Source organism: Lissotriton helveticus, chromosome 3_1 (genome assembly GCF_964261635.1).
Source record: "Lissotriton helveticus chromosome 3_1, aLisHel1.1, whole genome shotgun sequence".
NCBI classification, from domain to species: Eukaryota; Metazoa; Chordata; class Amphibia; order Caudata; family Salamandridae; genus Lissotriton; species Lissotriton helveticus.
In genome coordinates, this window is record NC_136061.1 from 571,280,874 (window position 1) to 571,307,689 (window position 26,816).

A 26,816-nucleotide genomic window follows, 5' to 3' on the forward strand; every position below is an offset into this window, starting at 1 on the left:
AGAATCCAAGTGAGTCTCATCGACGCTCTGTGTGCGGGTGCGTTGTGCACCGGTGGACCTTCGTGAGGATTTGCCTTGTTATTGTGTGCACTGGAGTTAAAGTGAGTCTCAGCAACGATGTGCGCGTGATCTTCGTGCAGCCCGAGACCTGTGTGTGGAGTGCCCAGTGATTGTGCACCTGAACCTTAAGGAAGTCTCAGCGACGCTGTGTGCGTGTGCTTTTTGGCAGCCTGAGATCTTCGTAACTGAAGTGGCCTGGACCGGCAGTCCCGGAGGAACTGAGTTGCCGGTCAAGCCGCCGTTGCAATTCACAAAGCTGCATTGGAGGCCCAGCCGCTGGACGAGGAGAGGAGAGTGGGTTTGCGCCCCCCCAGGTAACGTGTGTCGACTCCTGGGGCGGGGCGCGGCTCAGACGGAGACGATCTCGGCCTCTCTCACGTGTTGGTGGCACAAGCCTCTGCTTCAGCTCGTATCGTGCCCGTATTGCCAAGGGTTTGGCAGTACATGGGGCCGGAGTGCGGAGCTGCACTTTTGATTCCATCGTACCTCTATTGGGGGATGTTAGATCTGGGGGTCTCTAGTTGGCAAAGGTAAGTACCTTTGTCCAAGTAGGGACCCTTACTTCTAGTCAGGGCAAGGGGGCACACACTGTTGATAACCCCTGCTCACCCCCTTGGTAGCTCGGCACGAGCACACAGGGTTATCCCCAAGGCATAGTGTAAAGTATTTGCACTAACACGCACAATAATCCAGTAAACACCACAAATATACTCCACACAAGCGGTTTATAAAAATACCAATATCTTTATCTGTAATTTAGATCAGATCATCAGCAACAATACAGCCCCCGCTGCCGCTTTCTCTAACTGAATGGGACGGGCCGTGCCCGTTGTTCCCCAATGCTAGATACTAGTGTGGGACCTGTAGGAGCCACCCACGGCCCGACAGCAGTGCATGGGGAGATCCCTGCAGGAGGTGCGAGCTCCTGTCGGAGAACAGGAGTGAGTTACCTGTCAGGCGGGTACCAGGCCGTCCCTGAGATGCACTGCGTCCTTTCAGCGGGCCGGGTTCCTCCTCCAAGATTCTCCCTGGTCCCCGGTGCAGCTCTGCTTCCTGGCCTGCGCGTGGAGAAGCCCTCCATGCTGGGCCAATCCCAGCGGGGCAGGCGGATGACGTGGTAGGAATCCCCTGAGCGGGAACCAATCCAGACACAGCAAACCGATGACAACATGGGAATCCCTGACGGCTGGGGACAATCACAGCGAGGCACACCGGTGACGTCAGCGGCTTCTCTCTTCACCTTGAATTCAGCCTCGGGCACTCACTTGTGGTGCGGCGGGGACCGTTTTGGGGCACTGCACGGTGCTAGTTTTATAAGCACTTCTCCCCACAGTCGTCCTGGGCAGCGGCGGTGATTCCGGCCGACTTTTGATGACGGCCTCAGGCAGTGCACAGAGATGCACTCTCGAGCGCCGGACAAACCAATAAAAGACGCAGCAGTCCTCCACGAGCCTTACTGTGTGCCGATTGCACACCGAGTCCCAGGGTCAGATGGGCGGACAAATTTAGCAGGGACTACAGGCTGTGCACAGAGATATGCACGCAGTTACTTGTAGAATGTTGCTTTGGGAACCTTGGTGTCCCTGTGTTCCCAATAGGAGGCCAGCTTTTCCCAGGCCCTTGGAGACTCTTTTAAGACACAGCACACAGCAAAGTCCCCTTTTCTCCTCTTCAGTGGATACAGCAAACTGTAGGTCAGCCCCAGAACACACAGCAAGGGCAGTCTTCCTTAGTCTCTTCAGCTGATCTTCTTAGCAGAGATTCCTCTTTATTGCAGAAGTAGTCTAATTTTACTGGGGTCTTAGGTCTCAGATTTATACCCCAAAAGTCTTTGTTCTTCTTGTGTGTGGGGTCTAGGATCCAGCCCAACCAGTTCTGGGTGTCCTCTGCCAGGGCAGGTCTTCTTCTTTTGTGAGTAGAGGCCAGGGCCATCAGACACACGCAGGAGGTGGAGCCAGCATTGTGGAAGGCAGGCATAGTCCTATTCAGGCCCAGGTGCAACTCCTCCCACCACTCTAAATGTAGATAGGTCTATTCAGCCTAGGACTGACTCCCCCAGCCTCCTGCAGCCGCCCCCATTCCCTGAAACTCACAAACCAAACAGTCAATACACAAACAGGCAGAGGCACACAGAAAGGTTGAACAGGAAAATAGCCACTTTCTAAAAGTGCTATTTTCAAACACAGAATTTAAAAATCATCTTTCCTAAAAGATGCGTCATCAAATTCTGAGTTCAGGGATACCAGACTTCAGCTTCCCATCTTGCTCCTATTGGGAGATATGCAGGTACACATGGGGCACAGCATGCCCCATTCTATCCTATGGGCAAGATGGACGTTCAATAGCGAAAAATGAAATTGGCAGTATTTCACTATCAGGGCATGCCACCCACACTAGTACATGTCCTACCTTTCACCTACACTGCACCCTGCCCAGGGGGTATCTTGGGCCTACCATAGGGGTGTCCAATGTGTAAACTGGCCAGGACAACATGGCAGTTCATAGACTGTGCACATGCATTGTGGTGGCAGGCCTGAGACATCATTTATGGGCTACTCATGTGGGTGGCACAACAGTGCTGCAGGCCCACTAGTAGCATTTGAATTATCAGCCCTGGCACACTCAGTGCCTTTTACTAGGTACTTCACAGGTAAAACAAATATGCCAATCATGGATAACCAATCACAGTAATAATTTAACCAGGGAGCACTTGCACTTTGGCACTGATCAGCAGTGGCAAAGTGTCCAAAACATCTAAACCAGCAAAACAAAATTCAGCACAGTGTCAAAAAATTTACAGGAGGCAGAGGCAAAAAGTCTGGGGATACCACGCCAAGGATGCCAGGTCTAACAGGGCAACTGTTGAGAGGCGGAGAAACCGCCTAAGGCTAGGTGATTGGGGCCTGAGTGTATTACACATTATTCCATTTTCTGCAGAACGGAGTACCTGACTGTCATATTACACATTGCATCATTTCTTCATAACGGAGTACCTGATTAGAGTATTACGCATTGCATTATTCCTGCATAACGAAATACCTGATTAGTGTATGACGCATGGCATTTGATCTGCATACCGAACTACCTGATTGTCATATGACGCAGAGCACTGTTTCTGCATAATGAACTACCTGATTAGCGTATTGCGCTTTGCATTGTTCCTGCATAACAAATGACAAGATTAGTGTATTACGCATTGCCTTATTTCTGCATAACGACATACCTGGTGGTTGTATTACGCATTGCATTAGTTTACGTTGCAAAGTGCCTGATTTTTGCATTGCATTCTTTTCGTTGCAGAGTGCCTGATTGCTGCGTTACGTCTTACAGTATTTATACATTGTAAAGGTTCCTGATTCCAGCATTAAGAACTGTATGACATGATATTAGAAGTACAGGAGAATTTTTAGAAGTGCTCATTAATACCGCCAGAACTTACAAGGGCTGTCTGGCCTAATAACTGGCCCGGAGAATTAGAACACAACCTCATATGTTGGATTTATATTGCGTGGTCTTATCGTATATCTTTTTATATAAAGTTTATACTCATTTTCATAAAACTCGTGTGGAGTCTATTTGTGGTGTCATCATTGGGTTATTGTGAACGTGGTTGCAAATACTTTACACATTTGCCTTGAAGATCTGCCTTACAAAAGGGGGTGGTGATGGACGGAGCATCTGAACCAATCAAACACTCACACCCAGTCAAAAGATCTGGGTTTAATCCATCCCCGTTCTTTAGCCCACTCTGCCACCCCAGTTCAGGCATGGCCATATGCAAATTAGTCTGACCCTGTGCCTCATGGGAACAGTCCAGCCTGAACTGCCAAGCCATGCCTTCCCTGGACCGGAAACAAGTTTCCGAGGACCGGTTTCTGGCATTACAGCCGTCTTCAGCCCGGCTTGCTTGAATCCAGTGGCAAAGTGAGCAAGGGACTCACGTCTGAGCATACCCTGCCACACTTATGGCGAACAAAGCGGTACAAAAATGGTGGTCATGGACGGAGCATCTGAACCAATCAAACATTCACACCCAGTCAAAAGATCTGGGTTTAATCCATCACCGTTCTTTAGCCCACTCTGCCACTCCAGTTCAGACATGGCCATATGCAAATCAGTCTGACCCTGTGCCTCATGGGAACAGTCCAGCCCGAACTGCCAAGCCATGCCTTCCCTGGACTGGAAACAAGTTTCCGAGGACCGGTTCCTGGCATTACAGCCGTCTTCAGCCCGTCTTGACCAGGCACTAGCATAGGATGCCTGGCTCGTTGAGTTAAGGAGGAGGACTAGGTGACACGGGAAGTACCATAAATATTCAGGAAGTCTTTGGGGCATCTTAATGCCAGCTCCTTCTCCACGGGGAAAGGACACTGGGAGCACCCCACAAGCAAAGTTTGGTTACTTATATCTGTGTCACTGAAATGCTCGAATCTGTCTGCTGACCAATATTCTATCTTGTTTAACCCTGGTATGTTGTGTATTATGGGGTAGGAGAAGTGTTGTGTTTAGCTATGAAAGTATAATGGTTCATTCCGACCCCCACTGTATTGCCCCAGTTGGGCTGACCCTTTCCCTCCTGTCAACATTCTAAGCTGCACTCCAGCCAGAGTACCTGACTGGCAGGGTTATGGATGTCATGTTTATCGTTCTTACTAATAAAGGACTTCAAGGAAAAATAGAGCGTTCTTATTTATAATAAAAAGCAGAGTGCATGAGATGGAGCTAGCAAAGCTCAAAATGGGGAGCCAGAATGACCTAGAAAATAAGAAATTGGACTTAGAAAATAAGAGGTTAGCCATGGAAGAAATGAAGATGCTTTTAGAGCAAAAGAGAGTGGGGAGGGAGCTGGAGCTGAAAGCAAAGAGCTTAGAGATCACTCCCTCTGGTGGCAGCACACCGTCAGTGCCTGTAGAAAGTAAAGTATATATTCCCATAGAGGTTATTAAGGACTTTATGAAGTATGAGGACATCGGGCAGTGATTTAATACCTATGAGGTAGTGATGAAGTGCCACCGGGTCCCAGAGAGATTGGGGAGCAGGGTTGTGGAACCGCGTAATGGGTGAAGGAAGGGAAACCTTACTAGCTATGCCCACTGAGGATCAGATGTCCTAGGCCCCCATGAAGGAAGCCTTAGTAGCCAGGTATGGATTGACCCCAGAGCTTTCTAAGCAGAAATGTAGGAATAGCAAGAAGCTGGTGTCAAGTACCTGGGTGGAATATGGGTCTTTGTTTTGCAGAACATTGGATGGTTGGGCGAAGGGTAGCAAAGTATTGATTTTCAGGCGCTCTATGATTTGGTTGCATGGGAGCACTTGTCATTTAATTGTTTTTCAGAGCTGCGTCAGCACCTGATTGACAGTAAGCTAACTGGGCCCAGAGTGCTTGCTGTGGAGGTGGACTGCTGGGTCAGTACCAGGGTCCACAAGGGTCATGTGATATACTTCACCATAGGTGGGCAGGGTCCCCAGCAGAACAGTGGGGGGACAAGGGTAAACGGAAGGAGTTCCAGAAAGGGCCTCAAAGTAATCCCCAAGGAAACCAAGGGAAAGGTTCCCAGCTCCCACTGGGAAAAGAACATGGGTCCCGCCATTTCAGACTGTGCAGAAGGGTCCCAAGACCTGTTTTAGCTGTGGTCAGGTGGGTCACTTCCGGGGGAATCCCGAGTGTCCCAAACCAGTTACCACTGCACCCACTGGTGCACCCCCTGAGAAATGGCTAGTGTAGCCCTGGGGGAGGAGTTGAGTGCTCAAGGCGGGTGGGGTCCCGCAGAGATGTTAATGTTAATGTTAATGTTATGGGTACGTGTAGAGCGCTAACTGTTACCCGAAGGTGTCATGGCGCCGTGTGAAGGCCTACTGCGGAGTAAAAGTGAGTGGGAATTTAACCATATCAGTTAGAAAACAACCATGTTTTCAGTGCTTTCCTGAAGGCCAACAGATTGGTCAAATTTCTCAAGGATGGTGGAAGCGCATTCCATGATTTGGCCGTATTAGCTATAAAGCTTCTGCCGCCCCAATTGGCTTTTTATACCCAAGGAACATTCATGAGTTTTGCATCCGATGACCGCAGTGCTCTTTTTAGTATATACCAACGGAGTCAGTGTTTTAAGAATTCGGGTCCGGTTCCCTGGAGGGCTTTAAAAACCAGACAAAGAGACTTAAATTGGGTCCGTTTCCTGACTGGCAGCCATTTAAGTTTTTTTATTTTGGCTGAGATTTACTCATAATTTGGTGTGTCAGTCAGGAGTCTGGCCGCTGCGTTCTGCAGAATCTGTAGTTTTTCATCGATCCTTTTTGGATCGTAAGATAAATGCAATAATCTAATCTGGACATTATTAGTGCCATAACAACTGTTTGTTGTGCGTCTTTCGGAACAAGTGGCATTATTCTTTTACAAGATTTAAGGATATCAATGTTGATGAAGCCACTGTATTAACCTGGTCCCTTAAACTTAATTTATCGTCTATCCATACTCCAAGATTCTTCTCCTTCCTGTTAGGAGTGGGTAGAGGACCAAAAACCTCTGGCCAACATTCAGGAGTCCAGAAAATAGGGTTGTTGCCGAACAACACAACCTCAGTTTTGCCAGAGTTTAGTTTCAGGCAATTTCGGGCCATCCATCCCCCAACGGCTTTCATGCAGTCCTGCAACCTTGACGCGGTTTCATGAATATCTCTTCTGGCAATAAAGACACCATAATTTGGGTGTCATTGGCGTAGGAAGTCAAAGTGAACCCAAAGGATTCAATTAGGGGTGCCAGCGATGACACATACACATTGAAACATGTTGGGCTCAGTGACGACCCTTGCGGCACAGCACAGGGTAGAGAGAAAGATTCAGCTTCAAATTCATCCAGGGCCACCATTTGCATTCTATCAGAGAGAAAACATTTAAGAAGATTCCAGGCATTGCCCTTGACTCCTATCTCCTCCAGTCGGTCCATCAGCAAAGCATGATGGGCCGAATCCAATTATGCAGATAAGTCTAACATGATTAGTACAACCTTCCCCCTTGGTCCAGAATGGCCCTGATCTCTTCTGTGGACTTAAATAGCGCCGTTTCCATACCAAACTCGGACATGGATCATTGGGGGAACCCGATTTCACTTTCTCCGATATATTGTAGGTGTCTGATTCTATTAGGACGGCAACACTGTCTAATCGTGGGGAGTCGAGATTTGATTTCTTCTGATCTGTTGCCATATCGGTGCTTATTTTGGATGGAGAGTCCAAAAATGTTAGAAAAATGTTATTAACTTTATCGAAAAATAATTTGGCAATTTTATTACACTGCTCTTGACTAGCTGGAATAGTCGGTGCGTGTGGGTGGGCTAAGGAGTTTACTATTTTGAAAAGCTCTTTAGGCGAGTTTTTGGCCAATTAGATTCTATCAGTAAAATAGACTTGTTTAGTGCTTTTAAGCAGCTGTTTGTAGTGTGCCAGGCCAACTTTATATTCTTTTTTTTCCTTTTCCTTGTATCCCTTCCTCCAGTTTCTTTCCAGGAGTTTGCAGGCCAACTTTTGGTCCCTGAGCTCCTTCGAATACCAGGGGGAGGAAGGCTGCTGTCTGGTATGGCTAAGGCGTTTTATAGGTGCTAGCTTATTCCCTACTTCTAACCATTCAGTATATGATCTGGTTGCCTCATCCAGATTACGAGGTGTTGAGGTCGTAGTAGAGGTTAACAATTGGCGTAATTCCTCTGCGTCTATCTTGTTCCATGCCCTTTTCTCTGAATATTTTATAGATTTTGGAACCGCACGGTCCGGCAGAGTGAGCTCAAACAAAACTGCTGAGTGGTCTGACCAAACTAACGGAAGGATGCGCATGAAAGAAAGCTGCAAATTGTTTGAAATTATGCCGTCTAACATGTGGCCGGTCTGATAGGTTGCACCCGTCACCTTTTGCTCTAGGTTTCTACCCTTCATTAGATCGAGCAAACTGATGGTATCTGGGTCAGAGGGCGTTTCAAGAGGATAATTAAAATCACATAGAATGGTGTAGGAGTTTGTGTTATCCCTCTTTCCAGTATATTGGCTGCTTGTATTAAAAATCATCCTCTTGGGAACGGTGGACTATAAATGAGAGCACCTCTAAAGGTGTAGTGGTTTGAAAGATTAAGACAAAACTCAAAAGCTTCACATTGCTCAATGGCTATAGGATTAAAGGACGCCATAATAGATTTATGGTAAATGACCACTAAACCACCCCCTTTCCTCTGTAGTCTGTTTAACGTGTAACAGAGGTAGTCTGGGGGTGTGGCCTTTGCTAAATCTGGTCCGGACGCCTGATCCGACAATGTCTTGGTGATAAATGCAATGTGTAATTTTTCATCTTCAATGAGAGAGGCAGTTTCTAAGTTATGTTTAACCAAAGAACTTGCATTGAAAAGGGCACATTTCCGAACACGAAGGGAGGCACCCTTTTCAATTGATATTTGCTTAAGTCTACTATTGGCTGAAACAGAAGCTTGGGTAACTTAGTTTTGCACCCAGAACAGGTTGTTAGAACCTGAGATGGCAAAACGTCAAGATGAATGTCACAACAATTATAGGTTGAAGTGATAGAATTAAGCTTTTCCAATTTATTACTAGAATACTGTGTAATTTTGACCATACCTGAGGGAATTTTTGCAGGGGCCTGGCGCTGAGTGCGGAACGAGTGCAGACAGGCGCAGACGGGCTTGCCATTGGCGCGCCGGCGGCGCGTTTGCGCCAGCGTCTGTTTAAGTAATGCCCGGGGTATGAGACCTAGCACGCTGACCCTCCTACCACCAAAATGTCAGCCCCAGTGTCGGAAATCACGCGAGCACCCTGCGGTAGACTTCTTGCTGAGAACAGAGTAAGTGCAAAGTGCGCAATATTAAAACGTTTAAAAACATTTTTAAAATGCAGCAGCGTAGGTAATGTGCAAACAACAGCAATTTAAGAACGAGGACAACAATTAAGAACGAGTACAGTGTAGGTCTCTCCAGTCTCAAGCCTCAGGAGAACTTCACTAGTCTCTTTAGGAGACAGTGAGATGGTCCCTAGGGCCCAACTGCCTGATAACACTAAGAAGTAAAGGCAGTGGGTGACCATCAAAGGCCATAGGGTGGAGGCTCTGAGAGACACCGGAGCCAGTGTGACAGCTGTTAGTTGTTGGCTGGTGTCTGAAGAGCAGTTGATCCCCAATGCATTCTACCCTGTAATTGCCGCTGACAATTCAGAGAGCCACTCCAAGGTGTCTCAGGTTTCCTTTGAGTGGGGTACCTTTCAAGTAGCTGTGAGGCCTGCCATGCCTGTTGACTCTCTTCTAGGCAATGATTTGGAGAGCTCCCCTTGAGTTAAGGTGGAGAGAAGGTCTCATTTGGAGATGTTGGGTCTGCCTGAGTAGGCGTGTGTGACCACTCGGTCAATGGCAGCCGGTAATGGTATTCAAGAGGACCTGGAGTCTGAAAGAATGGCCTAGGTGCTTGTCTTAAAGAGAAAAGGCAGGGGGTGTGGGAAAACGGCCCGAAGTTCCCACGGTCCAGGAGGAGGCAAAGCTTGAGAGGGATGCCCTGGAACATACAGGGAAACAAGTAGCTAAACTGGGGGAACTGCCTAAGCTGACCCATTGGCAGCAGGAAGGAGGCCCCTCCAGGGAAGAGTTCTGCGAGGAGCAGAAGAAGTGCCCTTTTCTTGTGGGTTTGCGGCAACAGGCTGCAAACCAGGCAGCAGGTGATCAGTCTGGATCACATTGGATTTACTGGGAGAATGGTCTTCTATATAGTGAGCCTAAGATTGCTGAGTCAGGGTCACCCCGTGTGCTGGTGGTACCCCAGCACTTAAGAGCCTTCCTACTGGGTCTGGCTCATGATGTGCCTTTGGCAGGACATTTTGGGCAAGACAAGAACTTTGGAAGGCTTGTCACCCACTTTTACTGGCTCCAAATGCGCAAGAGTTCAGATACTCATTGCAGGACCTGTCAGTCTTGCCAGGCATTTATGAAAGCACAGTTATAGCGCACCCTTATTTATTACAATATATACAAAGTGCATGTATTGGATGTGTATATATCATGACAACAAATGCTCAAATCCTCAAGTCCAAAGGCAAGTATACTCTATTCCAATCATATAGGGATTTTCAGGATAATCCACGAACAACATCCATTTAAAAAGTTGATTTATTGATGTAAAAGAAATTCCTAGCAATTATTGAAGCCAACACGTGTAATCTCTGTTCTGTCTCTGCCTCTCCCTGATCTCATGATGGAGTTCGGTGATGTCACTCTCCTTGGGTTCTTTTCGGGGAGATCTTTGGGAGGCTTACTCAGCACTTAGGTTTGGCTGGGGCTGGCTGGCAGGTTGTACCCCCCTTACTCCTTCTCCTACCCACACCTACTCAAATCAAAAACAAGAAACCAACAGAATAGTGGCAAGCCTAGCGAATGACTAAGCGCTTCCACAGAGGAAGCACAGGAGACTAACACCAAAACCCATTCTCACTTTGTTAAGACGCAATCAAAAACACCAGGTCTCAGGAATTCAAAGATCACAGATTTTTTAATTTCACCAGCATCACTAGCGTCACGACGTCTGAGAACGAGCTCTGAAAATAAAAACTGTTGCCAGCACCCAGGACCCCAGGTCCCCAAAAAAAGAAAGTCCTAATCTGTTGGCTCCATGTCCATCCCACTATCGCCACAGTCCAACACATCATCTCAGTTCAATACCTCAATAGAGAATAGTCAAATTCAGTCCCAAGAAATCTCTTAAAACCCCTAAAATGATCACCAATAGAATAATAGTAACCGCACAAATAAACACAAAGGAAGCACTAAATAATAGCCAAACAAATCTCGCAAAACCGCCGTAGAGGCATCAAAGGAAAAAAACCAAAGGAAAAAACTAAGCAACGGTCCATAAGCTTCGGATCACTCTTCTGCGCCCAGTAGCTTGATTTTGGGGGCAGCCAGCTATAAGCCTCAAGCAAGGACATAAAGGACATCGAAACAACTGACAAAGAAATCATTGCATATCAAGCAGGGGGCCAGTCAAAAGATAAAGTTCATTCAAATTTGGCAATACAGAAGGCATTGAAGCTTTCAACAAGCCCTCAGGAGCCACCACAGGAAGAGCAAACAATAAAATCGGCTTCAGTTTCAGATACACATTAAGCCCATGATTGCTCAAGCAGTTCAATAATCTGCCATGAGTCAAATGAAATTCCATCAAATGGCTCGACAGGGCTTTCTTATACCTATTACACCATGCTCTGACCAATCAAGGTCCAATTAGCGAATGGTTTTTGCTCCCAAACAAAAAGGGACAAACCATCAAAACCTGAACCTGAACCAGGCATTTGCCATGGAAAAGACCCACGATATAACATCTGGAATAAATTAGGGGAGGATACCCAGTCAAGCCAGCAGGCAGGTGCCAATCAAACAGAACATTTCCTACCAGCACAGGCCCCATTGTGGACGCCATTCATTGGCCTTATGGAAACCATATCCTCAGCACTATTGCAACACTCAGAAAAACTAGAGCTACAAATTGATCTCTTGCAAATTTTGGCATCCCACGTGGTTGGTATAGACAGAAAAATACAAGATTTAAATCTATTTTTCGAACGGGTACAGAAAGACCCCTACTCAATGTATCATGAATGCCAATGTTCCGGAACAATGAACCAACTCAAAGCCCTTCCGGCAATTCTAACAGACATCTTGGTGGAGGTAAAAAACAGAACAACTGACCATCATTATAGCATTCCCAGCCCCCGCACAGAGAATGATTTAGACCATCTGAAAAACACTACCAGCGTTGACACCTCAGCAAACGAGGAAACAAGTGTGGACGCAACGGAAGGCATATCAAAAAATCTCACATCAGACATCTTGACAGAAATATCCCAAAGTATGCCATTGCAAGGCATTCACAAAATTCCACCGGATCACGATGACCAACCGACTGAAGAAACTAGGCTCCAATTGAAAGTGCCACAAAAATGTGCAAACCCTTTAACTAAACGCGAACGTAAAAGATTACGAAAAACCAGACAAAACAAGCAACAGAACAAAAAAGCAACAGCATTTTTTACCCAGCATCAGGCTCAAGAGAACCCACTGGACAGCCAACAGCACACAACTTCGCCCGGACCATCTCCAGAACATGAAACAAAGGGAAAAGAGGCAACTAAAAAGGGCCCAGGAAGAACTAGGGGAAGCTAGCAAAGTACGCGATCATCATAGGTCTAAAATGCCCCAACTAGACCCAACAACAGTACAGCCAAGCAGTCTAAAAGACTCTCAGTCTTTTCAAGGCAACACAAAATACAACCCACAGATGGCCTACCAAAAACAGATGGCCCATGTAGCACAAAAATGCATATCCCATTATTTTTCAATAATTACAAAGGCCCAAAAAAAATGTCACGGCCGAAGCGCTCCAACCAAAAACAAAATCACGAGGTCCAGAGATTTTAAGAGCCAACCCGCTGGCATTTGGCATTGAGGCAATAGTACAAGACAAGGTCCCCAACCAGTTCAATCCAGCGAATAACTCAAAAATAAGCGTGCAACACATGTTTTTGGAACCAAAAGAAAACAAAGATCCAATGTCCCCAGTATGCCAAACAACACTTGAAATTATTCCGCATTATAGCTCCAGAGGGAACTATGATATCCTTTATCGGAGTGCTATCTTAAAACTCGCTACCTCAATTGAAACATTAAAACATCTTAACACAAATCATATCAAAAGTATTAAATATAAGGCTCTCTCCAATGCAGAGGGGAGAGATAAGACAGTGCTAACTTGATGTGACCCGAAGAATGCCAAAGAATTTTGGCAGCACAGAGAAGAGTTCGACAAATGGGGAATTGAAATTAAATTAATAGAATCTGAAAGATATCCAAGCCCGTTATGCATGATGGCTGAGCCAAAATTACAATCTGACAGCAGTGTACTCTGGGGGGCAGTTGGTTGTACCACAAGTACCAAGGAAGGATGGACCAACCTCCGTATTATCCATCAAGGTTCATCAGGAGCTACCAGCCAGACTCGGAAAGTGCTACTCCCAACACCAATTTTCATGGACCAGAGGAAAATGAAGCATGAAAATGCAACTTGAAAATGGGTTCGTGGAACATAAATGGCCTAGGCAACAAAACAGAGGATGTAGAGCTATTAGCATTCGTAAAACAATTTGATATCTTATTACTCCAAGAAACCTGGTCAACAACATCGGTTCAGATAAACGGCTTTAAAGAATTCCAACAACACGCTACCAAACGAGGTTCACTTGGTAGGGCAGCCGGCGGTCTATCAATTTACCTGAACACCAGCATACCATGGACGTACAATCGAATTGCCTCAGGACAGCCTCAGGACAATCATGGATTCAGTGCATCAAAATTTAATTACCCCGAGACCCCTGCCTAGGCTCGCAGGCCTCCCCAGACATTTGATCATTGGTAATCTGTAACATCTACATTCACCCAGATTCTAAGAAGAAACAAGAGAAAATCGTTACCCTCAAAGCACTGGTCAAATCTCTGCAATCCACCTTCCCACAGGCGGGATTGGTAGTGTCAGGCGACTTCAACATGTTTTTATTACAAGCAGACTACTTACAAAAAACCTAACAAAACATACTGAAAGGCAAAATAATTCCACAACTGATAACAAATCATTGGAAAAAGGATAGACATGGACAGTTGTGTGCCTCAAATCTGGCTGAAATTGGCATGAACATTTTGAACGGTCGCTTCCCACAAGACCAGCCTGCTGCCACGACCAGAACAGCTAAACGGCCTCAAACGGTCCTAGATTACACTATAGTAGATCTGGAGGTATTTCAAAGGATTGCCAGTTACCAAATAATAAACAATTTGGAGAGCAACCACAGTCTGCAAACAATTGATCTTAGCCTTCAATATGTAAGGGCACCAGCAAGCAATGTCTTGACGGAAACCCCTAGCCCATATAACCTTAAACAACTCGCATGGAACGGTAAGAATGTCGAAGAAATTATGACCCACATAAGAATGGTAGAGGAAAAAGGTGAAGAAAAAAGATTGGTAGAGTATCAGGCTAATTGGGAAAAGATGATCACAAGTTTGATAGACAAATTTGGTTCCCAGCAGAATAGCCAAAGAAGAAAACCAATGAGAGCATCTTTGGAACATCTTGGCTCCATGGTGGGTAAAAAAAGGATCCTAAACCGCGAAATCAGAAAGTTACAAGGAAAAGATCAGATGATGGGCAAAAACACAAAGCGACAAGTCCACAAATTAAGGTAAAAATATAAAAACGAGGTTTGGATAGCAAAGAAAAATCAAGAAACAGAAACTTGGCAAAAACTATTGGAAACAAGTAAATCAAACAATAGCAGGAAATTTTGAGCAGAAATGAACAAAATAGCAACCAGAGGATTCCTTGAACACAATGCAAACATACTAGAGGCCGACTGGAGTCACCACCTAAAGCAAAATCAAGGGAACAACTGCAACCCCCAAGCAATTATATTAGATCACACTCCTTATGATCACCAACCTAAAAGGGAAGAAGTGGAACAAAAACTTGGCGAAAATTGGATTAGCTCACATCAAGTACAAAGGGTTATAAAAAACCTGAGGTCCACCGGCGCACCTGGCCCAAATGGCTTGCCAAATGGGCTCTTTAAATATGATCAAGCGTTCTGGGCAGAATACATCACCCCAGTGTTCAATCACGCCTTCCAAATGGGAAACATACCACCATCCTGGAGAGGGAGCATTTTGCACCCAATTTTTAAAGCAGCATATCAGACCCGACGAACTACAGGCTGATCGCTCTCATTGACGTAGAGGCCAAAATCTACACATCGAACCTTCTGATAGCACTGGAAGAATGGGTCACCAAGAACAAGATCCTCCAAATCACACAGACCAGGTTCAGGCCGGGTTTAAACATGTAGTGCAACTTGTTCGCCCTAAATGTCCTAGTCGAAAAAGTAAAGGACAAATCAACAAAATTGTACACCTGTTTCATTGATTTAAAAGCAGCCTTTGACACAGTACCAGGGGTGATCCTATGTCAAAGGATGGTAAACTGGGTATTCCACCAAGGTTACTGCAGGCCATCATCAACCTATACACATCCACCTGGGTCAAGATAAAATTAGGGAATGGCAAAAGGACAACAGCAAAGATTCCAACCCACATTGGCCTAAACCAGGGATGTGTACTGGCCTCCACCCTTTTTAATATTTTCACTGCAGACCTGGACAAGAGGATATCGGAAATTGAAAGCAACCCCCCAAAGTTAGCCCACCGCAAAATAAGTAGCATGCAGTATGCTGATGACTTTGTCCTATGCAGCAAGACTCCAATAGGCCTACAGCATTCCATTACAAGGTTGCACGAATACACCATGGAGCATGGTTTGCTCATTAACCATAAAAAATACGAAAGTCATCTGCTTTTCATCACATTCAGGGCGACAAAAATTCAAATGGCACACAGCAGGAAACACCATAGAGCAAAGTGTAACCTAGAAGTACCTAGGAGTAGTGGTAGATTCAAGGTTGTCCTTAAAAGATCACTTACTGTATAGAAAATCCCAGGCTAATAAACTACGCTTCGCCCTAAATCTATTAAAAACAAAAATGAAGTGCCCCTCCTATTCATACCTGCTAAAAGTAATTGCAGCCAAATGTCTTCCAACCCTCATGTCCGGCTCGGAACTATTCAGAGGGCAAGACGCAAACTTCCTGAATGTTCAACAATCAGAGTTATTTAAATACATCTTTCAGATGCCGAAGTTTGTATCACAAGCTCAAGTACGCCTGAAATTTGGGTTATTAAACCAACATCCTGTAAGACAAGCAGCAATACTAAAAATGTGTTGGAAGCTAAAAGAAGCACAAGAAGATTCTCTGATGGAGCTTTGCTGGTTCGACATAAATAATCAAACAAAAGGAAAAAACGCCTGGAATACAGTTTTAGAAGAAGCTTTGGCAAACCTCAAAATGCAAGAAGCATGGAACAATAATTATACCTTTGTTGTCTTTAAAAAAATAGCCAAAAATGCAGCAAAACAAAAAGCCTGGATTACAGATAAAGCCGCATTAGCAAAGAAAAAACACGGTTGGACGGTATTAGCTACATACGAGAGATGCCCTCCACAACCATATCTAGTTAACCACATCTCTACCACGACCCAACAACTGCTACTCTGAACCCAGATGGAGGACTTTATCTCAAAAGATCAGGTTCCAGCTTGGAAACAAACATGGTCACTCTGCAGACTCTGCGGCCAAGCAGAAGAGACTCTGACCCATTTACTGTGTATTTGCCCATCATTGAACAATCTGAGACGTTTTTATCTATTACATGCATTTCCTATATCTCAAGTTAGAGCATGTCCCCCAGCAGTCATGTTAGCATTGAACAGCCAACTATTACAGGTAGCATGCAGGGCCACTAGATTTTTGCAGAAAGTTAGCATCTTAATACAGAAAACAGAAAAACAGATGAAATCTAATGTTTAAAAAACAACAGTTAGAATCTAAGACAACTTCAATTTCTTTTTTATTATGACAATATAGATTGCCTGCGTATCTTTTTACCTTTTAAATGCCAATTGGAAGATTTTAGCACAAAAAATTGTAACGCTTTTATTTAACTATATACAATAAAATGTACTTACTTTACACACTGCCTATGAACCAAGCTACCAAGGGGGTGAGCAGGGGTTATTTTAGGAGTGCATCCCCCTTTCCCTGACTAGAAGCAAGGGTCCCTATTTCTAACAGGTGGCATGGTATTTGCATTAGGAATTCATAGTTGTAACCAGTCCATTGTTATCTGTGTCCCTGTAATAGTGGTCTGATTGCCCATTTGTGTAAAGTTCAGCTTCTATGTGCTAACTCAGATTCTAGCACTAAAATCCAGATTGTTGTTTGAGCATGTTTGTGGGTGTTTCCTGTGAGTAGAGTAAAGAAGGCCTGTGGGTTCCATTTTGGAAGCCCATAGCCTTCTCTTCTGCACAAGATGGGGGTGAGGTTGCTTTCCCAGGCAGCAGAAGATTATCACTGAGATTCCAAAAGCCGTATGGAGGAGGCCTAGACACTGACGCTGGAGCAAAGGAGACAAGAATCCTTTAAAAATGTGATTAGGCCTTTTGCTGAGGGTAGTTGCGTGTTAGTCTTCCTATAGCACTGTCATTTGATAGGTTGTGGGAATGTAGGGTGGGGCTACAGCCTCTCTGTTCTTCAAGGTGAAAGAGAGCCTCTGAGAGAGGCCAGCCTTCTATATTTCAACTAATCACTGTGTGGAAAGCTGTTTATAGACACATCCAGAAGATTCACACCTCTTTGGGCCGCTGTTGCGGGTGTGCCAAGCTGGAGACTACCCTGCTGTGAGGAGCATCACTCTACACAAAGACTGGAATTTATATATGAAAGGAAAGTCTTCCCACACTGGTTTTGAATATGCAGACAGCGGATCCACATCCCCTGTCTTCTTTGTTAAAAGTGGGAGCCTAAGATCCGCTTGTTAGAATTCCAAGTTCTCTTTGATGACAGAAGGAATGCTCCAAACAGTACTCAGAGAATTGCTGTGCAGCCAGCTTCCCAGAGGTGAGTGGATATCACTTGATGTCTTGGATTGATGGAAGAAACTGCTCCTCTGACCTGAAGCACCTAGATGTCAGTCTGCCTGATGAAAGAGGGAAGGAGTGTGTGAACCCTGCAGAAAGCATGACTGTCCATGGAGTGCCATAAGTAGCAAAACCCCTTAAAGCCACACATGAACTCACTTAACAAAACACCTACTCAAACAGCCGCTCACCCATACAGTCACTTACACACCCAGTCACTCACTCATACAGCCAGTCAGACACCCACTCACTCACCCAGTCACTACACACCCAGTTACCCACCAATAGTCACTGACAAACCCACTCACTCACCAATACAGCCACTCACACAGCATCTCACTCACTCACTACTACTACTCACACACCCATTAATACACCCGTACAGGCTCTCACACACCCATGTGCATAAGGATACATACAGTCACAAAGCTACTCACATGATATGTATTAAAAGTAGTATTACTCATTAGTAGTATACCTAGTATGCCTAGTATACTACTTTAACTTTTGTAGGACTTTAGTATATATGTTTAACAATAATAAACTCTTACAAAATACTGGTGTCATCAGTGATGTCATTTGAGATGTCATCAGTGATGTCACTGATCATGTCATGTGTGATGTAACCTATGAGGTCGTAATCAGTGCATTGCAGGGGCATAAGTTATAGTTAGGTCAGGTAACTATAACGGCCGTATTTCACTGGTTTTGTGTGAGTGAAATATGAGCCTAACTATAAAGTTCCTGTAACCTTTTTTTTCCAGTGAATATATGTATATGTAAACTGTGTCAAAGTGCCACACCCATGGAAATGCACAGCCCATTTTTTCAAAAGGGTTTTAGCACTGAGGTAGCACTTCTCAGAAGGGCAGAATTTGTTAAATCTAGTCAAGATTTAGGTAAACAAGCAGTTGTTATTTTCTTGGACCTCTTGGCCTCATTCGATACTGTCTCTCATGAGACTCTGCTGAACTGGCTGGGAGCTGCCAGCATTACCAATACAGATTCAAAGCTGCTCCAATCGTTCCTATCAGACAGGCAGCCATCTTTACATTCTTCACAGTTTCTTTGTATTTTTAGAAGATGTGCTGTAGAGGACCACAAGGTTCTGCTCTAAGCCCCATTCTTTTCAACATCTATGTAGCACCCCTGGGCAAGTTAGGGGAGAGCTGGGGAGTTTTCTTGTATCCTATGCTGACAACACACACCTGATGCTTTGCTTTCAACAAATGGAAAGCTATGTGGTGGAAAATGCTCAGAGCCATAGTGAAGTGGATTAATGAAAGCTATCTAAGGCTGAACTTTGTTCTGTGGAGCCTTGGGCCCGGATGTATGACGGTACGACGCGTACCGTCACAACGCATCCCTTTACACCGCGTCCCTTACAACGCAAGTCGTTACCACGACTTGCGTTGGGGGCGCGGATTTCGAATAGTATAATTTACTATTCTAACACCAGTCCCCGTGGACACTAGGGAAGGTGTTGGGATAGTAAATTTACTATTTTTAATCCTTTAGCGCCCTCCAGCGCAAGTCGTGGTAACGACTTGCGTTGTAAGGGACGCGTTGTAAAGGCCACGCGGAGTAAAATCCGCGTGGTAAAGGATGTTTCCCCTTGGGCCCACCTGCAGACATATCTCTGTGGCCACAAGACTTGCGTCCTCCTTCAGTTCCGCAAGAAGAGATTGGGAACATAGGTGTTATATTTGACACCCAATTATCTGTTAAGCTTTCGGTGAGTAAGACAGGAGCGGCAGGTGGAGGTAAGCGTGTTAGTGCGGGGGCAGTGTGGGGAGAAGTCAACAAACGACAATGAGGAAAATAAAAATGTTATAAAAGAAAACTACTTACCTTGCGCTCGCCGCATCGCCGAATCGACTCCCCCGCAGCACCGTGCTTAACTGCACCAGCTGCTCCTGAAGAAAGATCACACCTGCATGCTTTTTCCTCTTAAAATCGTTAAAGACAACTCTGGTATTTCTATCTCACCACTCTTGCAAGATCATAATTCATGCTATGATCACAGCGAAGTTGGACTATGCAAATTCACTGTATTTGGGAATACCAGGAGGACTACTTAATAAACTACAACTTTTTCAAAATGCCGCTGCCTGTCTTAGTTTGAAATACCCCAATAGACAATCCTCTACGTAAAATTTCGAGACTCCACACCGGCTCCTTGTTAAACAGAGGATAATGTTCAATGTCCTGACTATCACTTAAAGGGCCTTGCACTTTTCCGGCCCTCTCTATCTTCAAAGGAGATTTAAACAGTCCGTTCCTTGCAGATCTATACCTCGGCACTACGGCATGACGCCCTGGGCTTTTCTTTGCTATCTGAGCCTGGGGGGCGCACCCACTGGTACTCAGGCGGACTTCCCCAAGACTTTCGGCGTGCAGCCTAATGTTTATGTTTCTAAAATATTGTTTAAAAACTGTCACATAAAAAAACAAATCTCAATGCACTTTTAAAATTTGTTGTTTAATTTTGAAGGGACTTTATTTTATTTTTACACGTTTGTTGCTAAATAAATTTAGGAACACTTTAATTTTTAAAGACAAGTGATGCACTACAGCTTCAGTGCTTCTTTATTTTTTACTTCAGTTCGATTGTATTGTATTGTAATTGCATTTATATAGCGCTTACTACCCCTGACAAAGCGTTGAATCGCTTTTTCGGCAGGTAGCACGCTACTCCGGGACCCATAGAGGATTAGTGTTGAATTAGTATAGTGAAACATGCAAGTACATTTTAAGTTGTGGATAGGTTAGTCAGTTATTTGGATATGGAAAGATAGCAGAAGGATAGAGGAGGACAAAGGTTTGCATTTACTTATCGCTTGTTGACGCACGCTATTCAGGAAGGCTATAAAGGATTAGTGGTGAATTAATATGGTGAAATATGAGGTAATTTCAGTGGTGGGTATTAGTCTTTTACTTGGAGTGAGAAGGATAGCGGAGGGATAAAAGGGGAAGAAAGATTAGCATTCATATAGCACTTGTTACCCCTGATGGGTGTTGAAGCGCTTTTCTGGCGAGTAGCACGCCACTCTGGAACCCATAAAGGATTAGCGTTGAAAATTAGTATAGTATAAATATGAAGTAATTTGAGTAGTAGATATGCTATTCAGTTATTTGGGCAGTATATTAGTATAGTTGAATATGGAATTTGAGAAGTGAACATGTTAGTATGTTAATTTTGATTGAAAAGGATAGTGGAGGGATAAAAGAGTGAAGGATTTTTTTATTTTTTTTTAGGTCTTAGCAGTAGGAAGAGGCTTTTGGGTGAGTAAAAAGGAGTTTTGGAGGGGAGGAGTCAGAGGGGAGAGTTTACAAAGGTTTGTTTACGGGGATCGGTGTAGTAAAAAGAGGTGTCAGATGATGCAAGGAGGGGTAGAGCAGGAAAGAGTCTAGAAAGGGTTATTTTGGCGATCATAGTAGTGGTATGGGGTTTGGGATAAATGAGAAAGTGGATCTAGAGGATATATTGATAGATGTACAGGATGAGAGATAGGGTAGTGCATTGGAAGGAGTAGTAGAAAGAAGTTTGAGATGAGTCAGAAGGTTGGGCTGGAAGATATATGGAGCGAAGTATAGGCTGAGAAATAGGCTAGTGCATTGGAAATGCTAAATTAGAAGAAAGTGTTAAATATATAGATCCATAAGTACATTGAAAGTATATAGATACATAAAGGAAGTAAGTATAATTAGATTAAATATATTGATAGAGGCACAGGATGAGAAATAGGGTAGTGCATTGGATATGCTTTTTCAGGAGAAAAGTAACAGACACACAGATCCAGTACATGGATGGTACATAGATGCACAATGGAAGTAAGTACATGTAGACCAAAGATGATTTTTATTTATTGGTTAATATTATTATTAATTTTTTTCTCTAAAAAACATAATTATTTTACATGTTTAATAAAGTAATACACAAAGATAGGTACATACCTATAGTGAAAACAAATGCTTATATACAGAGGGATATGCTGTGAATTTTTGTTTCTGTATGGTGCTTATGTGGGGAAGAGCCAAATCTTGAGTAGTTTTCAAAAGATAAGGTGGTTGTCGGTAGATCTTATGTTGGGGGGTAAAGAGTTCCATAGTTTGGCTGCTTGAACAGAAAAGGATGTGCCACCCATGTTTTCTTTCTTGTATGGTGGGATTTTGAGGCGAGATGCTCATTTAGAGCAGGGGTTCCTTTGTTGAATGTGTTTGGTGATTTCATTCCTGATGAAGAGTGGTCCTATTCCATGTATTGCTTTGTGGGTAATACAAAGCAGCTTGAACATGGATCTTTTGGCAACCGGTAACCAATGCAGGGCTTTCAAGGCAGGGGAGATGTGGTCTCGCGGTTTGATATGCAAGAGTAGTCTGGCAGCCGAGTTCTGAATCCGTTGTAGTCTTTTCATGGTCGTTAAAGGTGATCTGTGGTAGAGGCTATTGGCGTAATCGAGTTTGGATAGAACAAGGGAGATGGTAACTTGGACCTTGTGTGGAAATCCCAAATGAGTGAAAATTCATTGCAGCGTTTTTATAGTAGCAAAGCTTGATCTTGCTAGTTTATCCACTTGGGCATTCATCGACAGCTTGGAGTCCATGGTCATTCTGAGGTTTCTTACATCCTTTGATACTTTAGGCAGTGATATCAGTTCATCAGGCCATGTGGCAAGTGGGTTGTAATTTTTCCAATCGCCAAACATGAGTATTTCAGTTTTTGAAGCATTCAATTTTAGATGCTCCAAGTCATCCACTGATCCACGGCTCTGAGACAGCTGAAAATTGGTTATTTTCCAATGTCTTTGGGGCATTCCAGTTGAAGGAGTATTTGCGTGTCAACTGCATAGTTGTAGCACGTGAGGTGAAATTTATTGATCAGTACTGGTAAAGACTTCATGTAGATGTTGAAAAGCATGGGCGAGATGAAAGAACCTTGAGGGACCCCTGCTTTTGTGGAGTACGGTTTGGACGAGAAAGGTGGGTATGGAGGACATTAGTTCTGTTTCGAAGGTAGGACGCGATCCAGTCTAGAGCAGTTCCCTCTATGCCGGCTTCATAAAGTCTTTGTTTCAGAGTGTCATGGTCAACCGTGTCAAAGGCAGCTGAGAGGTCCAAGAGGAGTAGCGCAGCAACCCCGTTTGCGTGTCAACTGTATTCTTTAGGTCATCACAGATGGCAAGGAGGGCAGATTCAGTGCCTCTTCCCGGACGGAATCCTGTTTGGAAATCTGAAAGAATGTCATTCTCTTGAATGAATTGTGAAATCTGGGTGAAGGCTGCTCTTTCTATCAGTTTGCCCAGGAAAGGTCCATTTGTAATGGGTCTGTAGTTGTCAGGGTTCAGTGGGTCCAAGTTTGTTTTCTTCAGTAAAGGGCGTATGTATGACTTTTTGAGTTCTTCTGGAAATATTCCAGTAGTTAAGGAATCGTTGATGATTCTTCCTACCGGAATGGCAGCATTTCCGCCTAGAGTCCCACAGCGCCGAGAGGCCTCTGAGGTTCTTCTAGGCGCTGTACCCCCTGGAATCCTGCTCGCCCGTGCATCCCTATTTAGGGATCCTGTTCCTCATTACTTGCTCAAGCATATGATACAAAATATGCCAGAGCTGGTTGATGATGACTAGTGAGCTGTGAGAGACGCCACAGAGGACGCCAGAACGCCATTCTGCCCGGACGCCAGATCAGGCGGCAGCTCCTGTGGGCTCCTGTGTGCTGCTGTGGTCCGCCACACTACACCGTACTCTGGGCTGATAGCGGGTTACCTGTGGTGCTCAGCGTTCTTTAAATTACTCTCATCATCGTGGCGAAGACAGCTCAGATCAGCCGCCGAGGTAGCCGAGGAGGCAGCGGCAGTCTTAACAGCGGCTTTAACAGCATGGAGGCGGCATCGAGGCTGCTCTGAGACCGCACTGAGACTGAGACAGCACTGAGGTAAAGCTCTGAGACCGCACTGAGACTGAGACAGCACTGAGGTAAAGCTAGGAGAAGCAAAGCCTAACCAAGCAGCGGAGCAGCAGAGCGGTGCAGGGCAGGGAGCACGGGAGGTGCAATGTGGTCTGTCGGCTTATCAGGACTGACGGTTGCAGCTGGAAGATTGGAAGGCTGCACCTTGTAGCATCGCTGTCTAGGAACCAGGCGGGGGGCAGCGTGCAGAGTCGAGTAGGGGGGAGCCAGGGGGAACCCCTGCTCCTCTGCCCCTTTGTTCCCCAGCCGTCGTCGTCACCAGTAATAGCCCAGCCAGCCAGCCTGCCACCCGGCAGCCCTCCATTTCTTTCTCCTGGGAAAAAATCCTGCCAAAGCAGATGTGAGTAGCCACACATCAAACTTCAACTCCATAACCCCACAGGTGCGGGGAGAAGACAGCTGGGCTACAGGAGTGTAGCACAACAGGAAGAAACCAGGAGGCCACAGCAGAAAGCAGAAGACAGAAGGCAGAAGGTAAGCGGCGCAAGGTGCGAGGCGCTGTGGGAAAGCTGCCCCTAAGGGAGGCTTGTGGAAAAACACATCAGAATATCATTCGAATAAAAAACTAAAATTTACGTAACCAACCCAAGTCTTTTTACTTTCGGGGGAGCGAGAAGTCTCTCACACAAAGGCAAAAAGGCAGATAGTGGTCCTTCAACCTGCAATCCAGCCCAATTAAGCCAACACAACCTCATCAGCTACGACTCAAAAATCCAAAAGACCCACAAGAATAACGCCAAAGCACCAAAGCACCAAAGCGCGCCATGAGGTCAGGAAAAGTCAGAAAAGCAACTGTCAACGCCCCGGCCAAACGGCGCAGGGCAGAAAAGTGCAAACACACAAACAACTCAGATAATTCGCTGATTGAACAAGAAGAACCTCTATTATTAGATACATCGCTAGAAAGGCCAGAAAGGACCGATACAGATACAGACATAGACATCAGTAAAACAGACAAAAAAAGCACTCAGCCAAAAATCTATTCTATTTTCTCGTTTTTGAAAGAACCAGGCTCATTCCTAAGTACCTCTAACAGCAATCTCAAGGGACTCCCTTCGCCAATGGAGCCTGAAGGGGGTTGTCAAAACTCACACATAGAAACGGCAAAAACCAAAAAGTGTGGAAGCAAGTGGAACCAGTTCACTCCCGAGAAGCAGAGTGCTCAAATGAAAAGCCTCGATAATGGCAAGAGCGAGGGTGACAAGGAATCAAACATACACATAAGCAGTAAAAAAGTTATCCCCTCGAGCCAAAAATTGTAATACAGACAAACGTGCAGTCACCAGCCACAGCAACAGGGGCAGAAAACAGCAGTAAGGAACCCAACACCGACATTAAAACAGCCCCACCGGGAACTGGCGAGTCAAACGCCCCAAACCAGGCAGATATGGAGCCTCCAAAAGAGGCTGAACAAATAAACAAAATAAATCACAACTCAGGAAGCAACATCTCCACCGCGAAGGCGGAACATATCACTGATCGGGAACAGGACACAGCCCCGGGGAGTCAGCTCGTCCAAAAACTTGGCCATATGGGTCGGGTTAGAGAGTCAGAGAAACCGCCGGAAAGAGTGGAAATGGAAATATCGGAAACAATAGAAAAAGCCGTAAAACTGGACATAACTCAAGCACACGACCAACCAGGTGCGGCTGACATAGAAGATAATTCTCAGCTAACGACAAAAGAGTGGGAGAGGCTGGTGCGTCATACTTACCAGCTAATAGTCAGGTCGATCACAACACAGAAGAGAGAACACCAGGCCCGGACAAGACTCCACCAACCAACGATCACCCAAAAAGCGCAGAAGTCCTATGGTCATCATTGTGAAATACTCTCCAACTATCGATAAAAGCCATGCAGTACCACTCGGAAAAAATGGACATCCAGCTATCCCTTTTAAATTTCTTGGCCATAAACGTAGCCAAAATTGATAACAAGTTGGCAGATATGAACGACATGATAAAGAGGGTGCAAGCGGAAACTAAAATAGAGCAGCCAAGTTGCGCCTGCTACACAATAGTGGACAAACTAACCTCAATCCCCCAACTTCTGGGCGACATTGTGGCGGATTTAAAACAGACAGCGGGAAAAACAATCGCAATGGACTCAGAACCTAGTGAGGAGGGCCCAAAACAATTCCACAGACAGCACAGAGAACAGCCAGACATTGTAAATCAACAGAACTCATCTACTGTGTTCAACAGTCAAAGAGGAGATTACGCGCCAAACACCCTTATCGGCCCTGAAACCAGTAAATGTATTCACAAAACCTATGCAGGTGTCGCAGGGACATCCCTAAGGCAGCTCCCTGACAATCAAAGGAGCAAAACCAAGGTGCAAACAAACACAAACCCAGGAAATACGCAAGGGCAAAAGCTAGAAACCTGCAAAAGCCCCCACAATGAAATCACTGGGAAAGCAAGCAAGGAAGAACTGAGGGTAGAAAATAAAAAACCCCGAAAACAAAAAAGGAAAGGAAGAAATAAGACGGCCAACATAAAAACCTTTTTCAATAGGATAACCAGGACTCCAGAAAAAGAAAAAGAAGTGGTAGTTGCAATAGAAAGTCCGCCCACGACCTCAAAAAGATCTACGCTCAAGGAGACATCAAAGACAACAAAAAGGGAGAACCCCACCCAATTAATCTCAAAGGGGGGACCGACGGCAGACGGAAGCAAGGGACCCACCCTGAAACATGAACTTATAGCATCGCTCAACACGATCAATGGCGCAGTGCAGGGGGAGGACTATACAGTAGCCAAGACACATGATAACCCAGGGATAGAAACGGGCACAGAAGACATCAAAAAATCGGAGGCAGGGCAGGCGGAAGCAAACAGAGGCACAATACTGTTCATTTCTGAATACAAGTCAAGAGGCAGAGGGGACACTCTTAACCGAGGTAACATCTTACACCTACTATCAACGTTCAGCAGCCTGTCGGACATTAGCACAAAAGATCTAGTGGCAGTGGAATTCACCCACTACAACCAACTGTCAGATCGGGAGATTACTAAAACAACATGGGCAAGGAACGAAACCGCGACGAGAATAATGGAACTAGAAGCATACTTTCTATCCTGGGGATTCGCCTAAAAAGACTGGAAAAAACTGGGTACCCTGAACCACTATGCCAGGCATATAATGAGCAACAAAGCCAAAATCCGACAAACAAACATC